This window comes from Cuculus canorus, chromosome 1 (assembly GCF_017976375.1).
Source record: "Cuculus canorus isolate bCucCan1 chromosome 1, bCucCan1.pri, whole genome shotgun sequence".
In the NCBI taxonomy this organism is placed as follows: Eukaryota; Metazoa; Chordata; class Aves; order Cuculiformes; family Cuculidae; genus Cuculus; species Cuculus canorus.
The window spans coordinates 120,954,792-120,968,880 of NC_071401.1; the positions used below are offsets into that span (position 1 = coordinate 120,954,792).

Below are 14,089 nucleotides of genomic sequence, written 5' to 3' on the forward strand. Positions count from 1 at the left end.
CTGTCCTGCACAGCAATCCCCTGGCTGGATTTCTTCTGACTTGAAGAGGGGCCCCGCCTGTTTCTCCCAACTCCTGCTGCTCTCTCCATGCTCACACAGGAGTTTCCTCTTCCTTTGCTTCCCCCTCTGACACATCCATGTTCCCTGCAAGGGAAAACTCCCATGCTGCAAGGCGTCCCTGGGACATCTGTCTCCTGCTCCTCTCCCCTGTCCCAGCAACAGCACAGACAATTGTTTGCTTGCACCATTAAGCCAGTAAATGAGGCTGGCTCAGCTCAGCAGCGCGAGCTGGTGCTCTGAGCCCAGGATCCGTCTCGGCACAAGAAGTAACACCAATGTGAACACAGAAGGAAAGGAGGGATTTGTCACATAGGCACCGCACTCTTCTACCCCCAGACACTGAGGAGAGCAACTTCTTGAGACCAAATCAAGCAAGCTAATGTCACCTGCAACTGTTTTGGGGCTTGGCCAGGTGACCATGCTGCCTTCTTTGAGGCCATACACCCTGCTCCAGGAGAAGATAAATCAATGCAAGGCAACAACTGCCAAGATATTGACTTTGGCTCTGCTCACGGACTGCCTGCACTTTAGAGATGGGTAATATTCAGCTTGATTATCTCTCACTGCCAAGAGGAAGTTTCTCTCTATGCTTAAAATCACTGGGATGAGCCAAGGAGGAATCGATCTGTGGGAGAGAAATGCTGACAAGAAAACATGAGTCGGAGACAGGATGAGAGTGGACGAAGGGTGAGGAATGGAGACAGCCTCTGGCAGCTTGCCTGGCCAGGTTAGCAACGGCCTGGGTCACTACAGCTGAAGAAAGATTAAGACCAAATACATTCATCCAAACTTTACAGGAGGCCTCTGGATGCTTTTTCCCATCTCCCCTGAAATGCTTTTCCTCTCTTAACTCCCTCCTCATGCTCCAAAAACATTCTTTCTCTACCCTGTCCTTCATTTGCACTGCAATGGAGTTTTCTGGTTGCTGCATATGTCCCTGTAAGTCACCCAATACACTGCTTAAGGCATGACAGTGGTTGCAAGGCTCAGTGCCTGCCCTGCTTTGTGTCTTATGTCACATGCCACATCCCCAGTGGCAAAAAGCCCTAACAGCTTTCATACACTGTACTGCATCCACCTTTCAGGTAAACCCTGACTGAGTCTCACGGGCTTATATCCCAATGCACAAGGTGATGCCACACCAGCGAAAGGTGACATTTCATTAGCAGAATGTGCTGACAAAGCCTCATGAGGTGAGCATTCAGCAACATCATCAGACTTTCCCAGGATAAAACACTGAGCCTTCAACTTGTTTTTCCTATCACACAAGGTAAAACATTCTCTAGGTCCTCTGGCCCTCCACAGGCAGCAGATGAGAAAAAGATCTAAGTCCCTTCAAAAGAAATTAAGTTTCAGGGACTGTCTTGACCCTGATTCCTATTTCCGTTTGCCAGATAGGTTAAGCGTCACGTGCTTGGACTAGAGTGGCCCTTACTATAGACTCTTGGAATAGACGATGCTGCTGAGATGGAAGGGAGAGGGCAGCCACAGCAGAAGAAAAGAGTAAGGATTCCTTGGGCAGGCTCACTTGGCTTCTTGCAGAGGCACTTCTCTGAACCTTTCACCTGTGTTTCTGCCTATGCTTTGGACATTCTCTGTGCCTGAAGGATGCATGGAATCAAGAAGCAGAGGTGCAATAGACCCAAAGGAACCATCTAGTCTGTTCTTCTCTATGATGGATGGTTCAGCTCTACTTTGTCATTTGTGGCATCTGTCACTCCTCGTACATATCTAGTCTGTCCTTGAAGCCCTCCAGTGATGGAGCTACACAGACTCCCAAGGCAATTTGATTCAATGTTTTGCTGTCTTTACCATTGCGGAGTTTTTACTGACATTCAGCCTGTGTCTCTTGCTGCAATCTTTAGCCACTCTTCCATATCATTTCCTGCAGAGGAGATCATCCCTTTCTTTTGTATCTTATATACCTGCATGCTGCTATTCATATCTCATGCTTAGTCCTCTCTTTTTCAGGCCTAGCAGCCCCATTTCCATACATCTCTCTTCACCGACTATACCATGTAGACTTCTGATCACTGCCCCTGCTCTCTTCTGGACTACTTCCACCTGGTCCACACATCCCTAGAAACATAAAATACCCCAAATAAACACTTCAGTGGGTACAGTGATCAGGAAGCAGACAACAGTACCCCCAGAGCAGAGAAACATGGCATCCAATATGACACTGAATAATGTTGTAAAATCTGCTGCATGCCCTTCCTTCTCCGTTCTCTGTGAATGTGATGATCCTCCCACTTTAAGCTCCCGATGAAAAAAAAAGAGACATTTAAAAGGCTAACTGATCTGACTACATCCAAGGTCCTTGGCCCACCTGCCTTCCATTTAAGCACCACTTCCCAGCTTGGGTAAGAAGAAAGATGCACGTGTTTCTCCACCTTAGGACACACTTTTCAAATGGATAGACCTGCATGCTTCTGATTCATCGCTAGTACTGGAGACAAGCCAGAAAATAGGAAGGGGAGAAATGCCATTCTAAAGGCCAATGAATGCACATGAAGCATGTTACGCAAGAACCCCTGTGGACCCTCTTGTCCAGGTAAAAGTCCTACAGATGGCCCATCACTAAGCACAGTTGATGCAGTAAGGAGGATGCGTGGGTGGACAGATAATTTGATATTTAGCTGAAAGAACTAAAATGGGTTTAATGCAGTGCTAGGAAGACAGATCGCCTGCAGCACCTTCTGCTCCTGATTACGGTTGCCAGTTTCAGGTTCCTGTTAGGTGTAAAAGCAGCCAGGATGTGTGCATTTTTACAAAGGCTTCAGAGTCCCGGTCTCACCAAAAGGAAGTATCACAGGAGGATAATAAAGGGTGAGTAGCACTGAGGAACATCCCTAATACAGCACTAGCAGCTGGCTTTAGTTTTCTGTAGCATCTTATGTTTCTAGGCCAAACGCATAAGTCTGTCTCCAGGGTTCCTAGAAAGCCGCTTGTGCAATGGACGAATCTGTCTGAAATGATCCTAACTCATGAGCTAAAAATTTGGTGCTTCTCTTTGAGGTCAAAGGGGTCTAGTACTTTCTACACCAAGGACTTTCCATAACATTGCACCACCACTGCTTATAAATGCATCTGCCTTCTTTGCCACTTGCACAAGAAAGTCTCAGGTCTGTACCTCAGCACCGATCTGTGTCACCCCACATCAGCACCATGCAGGAACGTCAACCAAGACAGAGCTATGACAAAGGGAAGAAAAATAAAAGCCTCCAGGTGCCCTCTTCCAACTTCTACCATCAGAATCACAACACCCCAAAGAAGCACTGTTGCAGGTTCCTCTGCTGACAGAAGCAAAATAACTTTCACACCAGCCTGCAGCCTCAGCTCTTGCCTGTTAACCACCTCATCAGTGAACAGGCTGTCCTTCCATTCTGTTTCCAACTTGGGCTGCAACTGAAAGCAGAAGCAGATCACCAGCATGCAACTGGCATCCAACTACATTCCTGCTAGGCAGAGAAAGAGCTTTACTGGTGATGCAACCCCCATTTCTTACTAGCCCTCCCACACACATCCCTTCCTATGAGTTCTCAGGACAAATAGGCACCGGGCATTCTGTGTAGGAACAGAAAATAAATACTAGGAATACTCTGCAGGCCCAGTCTGAATACAAAGCGTTGATTCAATGGCCATGCCCAACAAGAGAGCTCTGAGCCTGCTCTGTCATCTACAGTAGAAAAGCTAGGGCACTGCAGTCACTGTGATGCTCTCTATCTTTCTCTGCTTTTCCTGCAGTTCTCCATTCTTGCTGCTAGGTCCAGAAGGGAGGGAAATTCAAACAAGATCAGAGTTGAGCAAAGACAGAAAAAGAAAAGGATGAAAGGGAAAGGGCTGGAATGAGAAATAAGGACATGTTAGGGAGGGGTGAAGAGTGAGGAGGAGATGGATTGAAACAGAGAGAGAAAACAAAGGAGGGAGGGAGGAGATGGGTAAGGCAAGGAAGAGATGTGACAGACAACTTTATTGAGCAAGGTGGCAGGCTGGCTGGGGAATTGCCAAGAAGAGGGAGCTGGGTGCAGTTTGCAAGAGGGGAGACAGTAGAGAGAGATTTCATCTCTCTCTGATGAACATATCCATCCTTTCTCCCTCAGTGGACGAACCTCTGCAATCATACTCTCCTCTTTCCTTGCTGGCAAGAAACAGCCAAGGATGGCAGCGGAGGGAAGGCAGATGAGGTACAGCATGTGCACAACTCAAGGGCTTTGGGCACACTCCAAGTCTCAGCAGTAGGTATAACAACAGCCTCTAAGAAGTGGGTCTAGCTGGGGAAGGAGGTAACTCCTTTTCTGTTCCTAATAAGGGATCTGGTTACTGCTACACACATTTAGCATACTCAGAGAGGTACTGCCCCCATATGCTGCCTTGAACTGTTTACTGCCCAAACCTGGTTGCCTTATATAGCTTACAGATGAGAAAGGAAATATGACTATGCATACTTCTTTATGCCTTCTGGGTTTTGGGGGCTTTTTTGGCTAGAGCGAGCCTGCCCTCTTCAAACCTCCTATTGACAAGTCAATTCTTTTCAGACAAATACCATTAGTGGGAAAGTTCAGGAGGAAAGTCACTGCAAGGGGATTATGTTTGCTCAGCTTCTCATCACAAGGTCTGTGGTTCACAGGACCTGAAGTCAGCTACTCACAAGGTACCTGTTTGCACGCATAAGGCCTGCACACAACCAGCACCTCCATTTCAGCCCCACATCCGAGACTGATTTCAATTAAACAGCGGCATAAACCAAGAAACAGACAAATAATGCAGTGGTGGGAGTACGGCTGGTGCAAGCCAGCAACTATGCGGATTTGTGTGTCATTTTTCTGCAGCATCTCGATGGGCTCCGGAAATCAGCTTGCCCTCTCAATACTTGCTTCAGCTCCAGATGCCTCTCAGTGGTGCTGCTTGCCACCCTTACAGTTGGTAGCATGGGATAACTGCATAGTGACAGCAGTAAGTGGCTAAGGAATTTTATCCAGTGCATCCAAAAGGGGTTACATAAAAAGGAGTTATGTGCTGCAGCCACCGTTGAGCACTGAGGTTGTGAGGTTCCTGCAGCTTCTGCTGCTCAGGGAGCAGAGATGTAGTGGTAGGAGATGTCCCCAGGACAGGAGAGAAGGGTATGAGTGCCCAGTAAGCTGTGGGGCTCTGAGGTCCTCATCCTGCTGTCAGGAACAAGAGCCCTGCTAAGCAGGGGCAGTGAAAATAAGTCTTTGGGGCCAGTCTTCGGAGCTGGAGGTGGGAGATGGAGTCTGCCTGAGAAATGGCAGGCAGCTGTGGAAGGAGCATCCCAGTTTAAACACCACACCAAAGGCAAGGGGAAAGCAGATGGGGAAAAAAGCAAGGGCAGGCTGCAGCAGCCCTCCCCATATTCTTCCATCAGCTTAAAACCTCCCATGTCCTTTGACTGGAGGGGACTGCTGATAATCCTGCCTGCTCTGAAGGGACAACAGTTCACACATGCCCCTGCTCATACAAGGATGGGGGCTCAAATGCCCCTTCTCCCATGAAGTCCCAATAAACAACAGCTTCAGCTGGTGCAGGTTCTTTGTGCTCTACAGCTGCAGGTGGAGAGACTACAGCTGTATTATATTGTATTTAGCAGAGAGAGGACAATGATTTTTCAGGGAATAATCACTCCCTGAATCTTACTTTTCTCCAAGCTCAGAGGACAACCCAGAGCAGATGGGGCATCCCTGTGCTACCTGCAGCACTCAGTAGAGTTGCTACCTTGCAGTGGTGGTGTTTTTCTCCCATCATGAGCATTTTCCAATTCCGACGTGCTTATTATGCCTGGTTCCCTCTGTCATATTCTCCATCCTGTTTGTTGCTAAGATGAACATGGTGCCTGACCATGGACAAACTCCTGTTAGGGAATCTGGGCTAGTGTTGGGAACGGAGCTGACTATGAAGCAGCTGGTGTGAAGGAGTCATCTAGGCTTTGTCACTGTGACTCCTTTCTTCCAAAGGAAAAGAAAGAGATAATGATATTAGAACATTTTAACCTTTCTTTTTCTGAGCTTGATAGGCTTGGCCCGAGGCACCTTTCGTAGCAAAAACAGGCTGCTGTAAGATTGATTGGTTGGGTGCAGAGTTTAAAGGTAATTTTCTCTTGTCACATGCACATAAATTTATGTGGCTCAAGCTGCGAACAGCTCCATGTCTCACTCGTTCAACTGCTTTCATGCCCAGGCTCTGATGAGGGGCTGTAGGAACCATGTCCAGTGCTCCCTAAGCAGCATCCTGTAAAAATATATATCAAGAGCACCACAGGCACACACACAAAGTTAGTGTCTGGGTGAGAGCAAAAGCACATGCCTGCAAATCTGAACAGCCAGGGACTGTCAGCTCCAGAAGTTGCAGTTAAAGCCTTTTTTGCTCAGCTAAGAACCTGTTTGAAATGTTCTGTCCATGAACGCCTGGGCAAGAAAAACTCATTCACTCAGATTATTCACAAGGGGGAGAGAAAAAAAGATGCACACAAAGGAAGCACAGCTGCAGCCAAAGTGAATTCATTTTTAACATTCATGAAAATATTCACGGAACACTTCAGTGCTATTTGCCTAAATTTTGCTGTTTGGAGTAAACATTTGAGCCAGACCAGGCTGTATGTTCTAAGCACAATACTGCATCAGGGTTTAGGGGTGGCTTTTGGCTCCAACTCACAGATTCACGCTACATTCCCAGGTCCTCTTACTTTAAGGCACAGACTCAAAGGACGCTGCTGCATAGTTACTGACTTTCGGCCCTGTCACATTAAAAATGACTTTGCATATACATGTGACCATCACGTTCCTCATCCATTACAACCTTATGCAACAAAGGCACGCACACTCTACCAAATTTAAACACAAAAATAATGGCAAACAATGACAACTCTGCCATGTGTCTGGTCTGATGGAGCAGACACCTTTTCCCCTCTCCATTTCTCCCTCTTTCTCCTCAACTCATCCCCTTCATTGGTTTCTTTCCCTGAGCATCTTAAGCAGCTCACACAAGGGAAAATGCTACAGCACACAAGGGAGACTCAGCTGAAGCCCTGAAGAGAAGAGCTGTGTGCGTTGTCTCTTCCTCCTCCATAAATACAGCTGAGACGACGACTGGATAATTGGCTAAGTGCCTGTCAGCTTAATAACAGAGAGCGAGAGACACAGAGAGGGAGAGATTTGTATTTACTATTCAAAGTCATGGATGCTGCCTGCCAGTAGATTTCAACATAGGTTTTGTTTGCACAGTGAGGCACCAAAAGTGAACGGACGTGCAGCTCTGAGTCATGTCCTCCCTTGCCCAGCCTGGTGCGAGTATGGATGGAGGGAGTTAGAAAGCTGAGTGCTGAGGCAGCTGCCATTTAAATAGCATTGGGTACTCAGACAGAGAAAATCAATGGATTCCTACACTGGAAAACCACCACTGTTTCTGTTTTCACCAGCCTCTGCACCATCACCACCCTGGTGCGGTGCTGTCATCACTAATGTATTAAGTCACATCACATTGGGTGCAATGACAGTGGCAAGTCACCAGCGTGGCCACCCTGATGTCCCAGAGAGGGGTAGGTGCAGAAGCCCTGTGAGTGGTAGCTGCACAGCTGTGTGACTATCCCATTTCATGACTGCACAGCACAGGGGTTGGTGCCTGGGGAGATGGAGCCCTCTCAGCCCTTCTCTCCCACTTGTAAATCCAGTTCTCCTCTGTGAGCCCATTTAAGGGGAGCACTAGTGAACAGAAACCACTTGGGCATGTCTTGCCTCTCACAGGAGGATGGGAGGGAATGTGTGAGGGACAAGTGTCCCTACCTCCCTTCTGCCACAGAAATGCAAATTTCAGTGGTAAAAGTGGCTCAGGTTGCTACTGGAAAGGAACAGTGTTGACCAGATCTACTGCACTATTGACCACTGAGCCTCAGAAGAGGAAGATGCAATATTCTGTTTGCTCGCTGCTTTTTTCCTTAACAGCTGTAGCCAACTGAGGCACAGTGCAGTGAAAGGACATTTCCAGTATTAACAACGGTTACCGAGGCCCAGGAGTTGGAAAAAGCCATACAGACCTCCAAGCAAGCAGTTTTTTATCCTCTCCAATGCTGCCTTTCATCTATACAACACCTGCAACTTTACGAAGTATAAGAACATTTGTACAACTACTCACAAGAAAACACTTTTAAACAGGAACAAATGTAGGGAAACATCATTGTGCACAGGCATGCACAGGCACACACCCCAAACCTCCTGCAGATATCTTATTGCAAAGTATCTCTTGAACTCCAGCCCCATCTGAGGGGGCTCAATTCCATCAAGTTAGCCTGGACTGAAAAAGTCCAACCCCAGTGAAATCAATAGAGTTGCAGCAGGGCTATTTCTCCTCTCCTTGCACAGGACTGAGAATGGGGGCGGGGGACACGCTGGGGTCACAGTCAGCCTCTCCCACACAAAGTCGCTCCTAACAAAAGTCTGCAGAAATATAGATGCATAGGGGAGAGTGGCTGTTCAGATTGTTTTGAAATAGCTGTTTTCTAGGCAGAGGTGAAACTCATTGTTATTAGCTCCCATTACTTACCATAAAACCAGACATGTTAGATGTGCCTGAAGCCTGAAGCAAATGCTTTGGTGTCAGATTCAGCTGAAAATCACATTCGTTTCTTCTTCAGTGAGAGAAGAGTAAAAGAAAACTCAGTAAATTCCTGACTTCACCTTTGTGCCCTCTATTGCACTTACTCCAGCAGACCATGAGTTCACACAAGCCAGAATGAATTTTGATGGACAACAAAACTAGGTACCTTCAATGAAAATGGCTATATTCAGCCTTGCAGTAAGCCTCTTGAAGCCCCGCGGCTGCATCAGCAGCGAGCTGTAGTCCCACAGCTCCATCAGAATCATACACCTGTGGGTCTGGATATAAAGGCCAGGTACGTGTAATATATATTTTGAGAACTTATAGTTATGAGATGGCAAATTCCAGTAACTGTAAGCTATTTTAAGACCAGGTCTTTCCTCGTGACTTGCTGGGGATGGGAGCAGAGTGGAAGAGGTACCAGCTCTGAGACACTCCAGGTAACACGTACTACTACATAAATTTTAATGTCAACTAAGTAGGAAAACATATGGTACTTAGCTGCAAACTGAAGTGTGTGTGTGCAGACTCAGGGGAGGAGGTTAAAGCCATACAGTCTGATGCCGTCTCTCCTCCTTCATCTTTCTGAATGCAAATTATACATATGATGTTATTAAACATACATAATTTCAAGCCTTTTCTTCTCTACTTTGCATTGCAGCTTTGCTCGTGATGGGTTAGTTCTACTTTGCAGGAAATTTAGTATCATAAAGGCCCCACTCACCCCTGGGCACACCATATATAACTACTGTGTGTGTCTAAGGAGAGATGCTTATCACCAGCCTCTGACCATATACATATTGCAACTTCCTTTGTCCTATGTATGCACACACACTCGCATATCTATATATGCCTGTGTGCCTTCATATAATGGCACCATCTGCTGCCAGACCTGGAAGTTTTGCAACTAATCTGTTACTACATTTATATTTTAAAAAAAAAAGAAAATAAAATTAAAGGACAGTATCAGCAGAGTACAGCCCCTTTTGCATGGATCCTGACATACCCTCTTGGCATAGGTATGCTAGATCTGATAACAAAGGTTCTTTTACTAGGGAAAATGAAGGGTGTTTGGGCCTTGTAGTCAATATCAGCATAGATGAGGACGTACTGTGGAAACCTCATCTGTCACATTTGCTTGGGTTGTTAACGTGGCTCAGCCAAAAGGCAACCCAAGCTAATGGATAGGTCGCTAGGCTGGGTGCTTCTCAGCCCTGCTGTACAACCTTGGGCGAGTCCCCTCACCCTTAGGCATCTCCTGCCCACCCCCAGCCTCTGCCCATCCCAGCTAATAGCCTGCATGCCCTGCAGAACAGGGAATCTCTCTTAATCTGTGCTCACATGGCACTTAATACAAAGGGTGCCTCAACCTAGTGGTGGCCTTTAAGTGCTACAACAATTCTACTAATAATCAAGGTTACAATTTTACTGCCAAGACTGTATTATTATGTAGCATTATAACTTCGAACATGCCTATTCTCATTTCTAGCAAAGGCCTCAGCTCAGTGCTCCCTATTATAAACCGTATGCTAATTATAAGTGTAATCTGAACAGCCTTTACTTTTTTTTTTTTAATGACTGTATAAGGCCTAAACTTTGTTGTGATGCTGTATTGCTACTTTGCCTGAGGTGCTTTTGTCCTCTAGCATAGCTCCACATGTAGAATATCAGCCAAATACTGGGAGGCCAAGAACAGTTTGCATAAATTGCTTATATTGCAGGATTACACCAACAGCACTGTCATTACTGCTGGTAATTTGATTCTAGCCCATCCTTTGACATATGTAACTTGAAGAAACAAAGTACCCATTAGGATGGAAGTTCCTAAATGTGCTATCAGCCTGAAACTTCACATTATTTAAAAATACCTGGTAGAAATGGGAATTGCACACTCAGTTAAACGTTAGTTTTCATCAGCGTATCAGCATCAGATTGATTTAATTCTTGATGAGAGGTCGATGCTTGGAAAAACTCAAGAACAATGAGCCAAATTCTGGCCTTGGCGGGATCCCAGCTCTCCAACGGGCTGAGCATCATCTAAGCAGTGCTCAGCAGCTTAAGCCCTTTATGAGTCACTTGTACCTCTTTATTAGCAGTCCCCAGGAATCTGCCCAAAAGACAAATGTGGTATTTCTGGCAGTGCCCTTGAGCTTTGGTGGATTTGTACTGGTATAACTGAGCGGATGAGAATAGGGATGTGACCCATTTTGATTCCAGTTAGTGATGAGCTCCATTTCAGAAGTCATTAAAGACCAAGTCTGCCCTTGCGCCAAGACTACTAAAAGCCTTGGGCAACCTGCAAGTCCCACCGAAGCCCTTAGAACAGTGTTTTAAAGAGCTTATCTTTCTCCCTGACACACTGTACAAGTACCTGATCCCACAGCATGGACTCCATTGCCATTTTGCTCTAATACATCTTAGCGGCCAAACACAACACAGAGGCACAGTTCTCTCCCCAGTCTGCAGTAGCTGTCCTTTGCTACTGCACGTGTCCTGGCTTAGCCCACATCTTCCTATTTCTCATTCCCTCCCCAAGCTGAAAGTGCATAACAAAGCACAGGGTCCCTGCCTTTGCTCACTCAACACTCACAGGGGGTGGGAAGGGATGCTGGAGGCAGGTAAACAGTAAGAAGATTTGTGCATGGGGCTCATTTTCTTTTTCTGTTTTAGAATTAGTTTTTGGGGATATTTTGTGTGCTTGTTGTTTGGAGATTCTTTTTTTTTTTTCCCCTAATGTCAAGCAGAGAAGTTGCATACAAAACCTGATGACCTCATGACTGTGATCTTGCGAGCAAAAACATTGGCAGGAATTGTAACACACAGTTCCCTCTCAGTACTCAAAATAAGATTCAGTGTCCTTCTTCGCTTGCTGAAGACACAGTTAGAAATGAAAACTTAGTAGGTCTGACAGGTTCTCAGACATACAGTGTCATCTTCGAAACACACTTCTTTCTTTCCTTGGTTGTAGCTAGCCAAACAACAGAAGCTCTGCTCAGCCCTTCTCACCTGTTGTAGCTCTCAGACCCCTCCTCCCTTTTCAGCCGTGCTATAAGGAGCAGATCATTACCCTTTTCCCTGTGGATAGTCTATCACGAGCTATTTTTATTCTCTCTCTCTGCAATTCCATGACTAAATTCCCTATGCCAAAAACTCACTAAAAGTCATCAGCCTTCAGCAAGGCCAACAAATGAATCAAATTTGCTGCCAGGCCATTTAGGAGATGAGCCACTATAGAGTTAGGAACATTATTTAAAAGTCCATTGCAAGAGAAGTCTTTAAATGTCGTAGCTTAGAAAAGTCATATCCAAACTTCCCAGAATAATGCTGTTCTGAGTAACAAGCTGTAGATGAAGCTTCTGAGGAGTAGCTTCCTTTAAGAACATTAGGGCTTATAATAAACTATTTTTCTCCACTTCATAGATCAGTCCACCCACCCATTCTTCCACCTACCAGTGTAACACTATACACAAACGTATAAGGCCCCAAAGGAGAAGAATCATTCAGAACACTCTGTCCTCGATGCTTTGCTGAATGATTTGTGCCACAATTTACATGAACAAAATGTTTTAGTTACATTATCACTACAGCTTTTAATTCTCTCCAACTGCATGCTATTTTTCTCTCAGTCCTACATTTTCCTTTCCCTTCAAGCTTCAGGAAAGAGCTACCGGTCACTGGTAAACCGCCATGTGTACACTCCCTCCTGCCTCTGAAGTAGATGCCTAGCAAGGATAGGTGATATGATCTCTGTATAAAAATCTCTTACCTACCTCTCTGGAGGTAGGGATCTGGGATCTGCTATCTGCTCTGGGAACAGTTAATATAGATCATCTAGTGTTTTTCCCCCATCTAGCTCTTCCCCTTGCATTGTCACTAGTGGATCCATAGGCAGGGAGAAGGAGATGCTGGGAGTTTTTTAAACACAAGGTTGTGTTACGTTTTGGAGGGACAGTGAAAACAGTGAGGGGGAATCTAGCAAACCAACCGTTGTTTCAAAACTGAGGGAACTGAATGTCATCCTGTAGGATCTAAAGTGCATGAGACAGAGGGAAATCCAATCCCTTCCAACCTTATGTGGCAGTCCTGTCTCCCAGCACAGCCTGGCTTCTGGCTGTGTTCTGAAGGAGGGACTGAAAAGTCCCAGAAAGCTGGGAAAGGGAGGGGAGACAGCTGTCCTTCCTAGGAAACATGTAAACCATCCAGCTGGCCAGGTCTGCTTAAAGAACTTAGGCAAGCGGCTGAAGGAGGAAAGCCTGTGCACCCGCCACCACCACTTCTGAAAGAAACACATCCTGCCAGGAACACTGTATTGCTCAGGGCAAGCAGTTACATGGATGGGTGATGTGGTGCTCCTACAAACTGTGTCACTTGGCACACATCTGGCTGACACAGCTGGATCACCTCACTCAGGTGTTTTATTTTAGTGCCTGACATAACACTGGCAAACCACACACAATCACTGAAACCACTCTCCCATGCAGCCCCATTGAGCTTGCTGACGAACCCTTCACACGCAGCAGATACAGACACCATCTCCACCATCCATCCACTCAGCTCTCTCTGCTGCAAATGCAGCCTTAGCACACAGCATCTAGACAAACTCAAAAGCTCCAAGGTTAACTGGGAAATAGAAGTCCAGTGACTCCTGGCTGGGCAAGCGAGCTTAACGACTTGTTTGCTGCTGCATGTACCAAACATATGCCAGGAAACATCTGCCTGAGCTGCCGCTCTAAAAGAAATGATTAATGGAGGTGAATTGCCTTTAAAAATGGGGAAGTCATCTGTAAGTCCTGCTAGAAAAGGGTTAATGGGATATATAAATTGCTAGTGAGTGGAAGGGAGAGGAGCTGGGAGTGACAGGCAATACCCCTTGTTAGGTGTTTACCATGTCGCATCTAAACCCCTTCCACTGCATATGCAAGGGAGATGAATTACTCTGTAAATCCTATTACTCCGTGTGGATAAAACTTACATGCGAGTTAACAAGTCTGGAGAGCTGGGGAATGGAAGCTGCTGAACGGATATTCCAGGATCAAAACAACCCAACACACGGGAGCTGAGAGAAGTGATATGTGTACACACACACACAAACATATCCCCCTTCTAGCATCCTTCTTCCCTGATCCCATCTTGTGCTAGCTCACATACCCCTCTGTCATTAAATGGGAGGGATGTAGGACATGGGGGATCATATAGCGAGCCATTTGGTGACATCTAGCAGGATTTATTTGAGAGAAAGAGAAAGAAAACTTTGCTGCTGCTGTTAGCTTTGCTGGGGAATTGCTCCCTTGATGCTTGAGGGTTTGTGCACTATCAGCTCCTCATACAGATTACAGACTTATTTTAAATCACGTCCAGTGGTTTTATAGCCATAATATACAGTGCGTGCACACATTCACACACACAGAATTTTCCTTCAGTA

General features: G+C 46.0%; 1 protein-coding gene across 4 annotated transcripts in view; it reads right to left on the reverse strand.

The window, feature by feature from the left end:
- Positions 1–14,089, reverse strand: part of LSAMP (limbic system associated membrane protein) — a 1,021,094-nt gene that overhangs the window by 299,994 nt on the left and 707,011 nt on the right. The window lies entirely within an intron of this gene.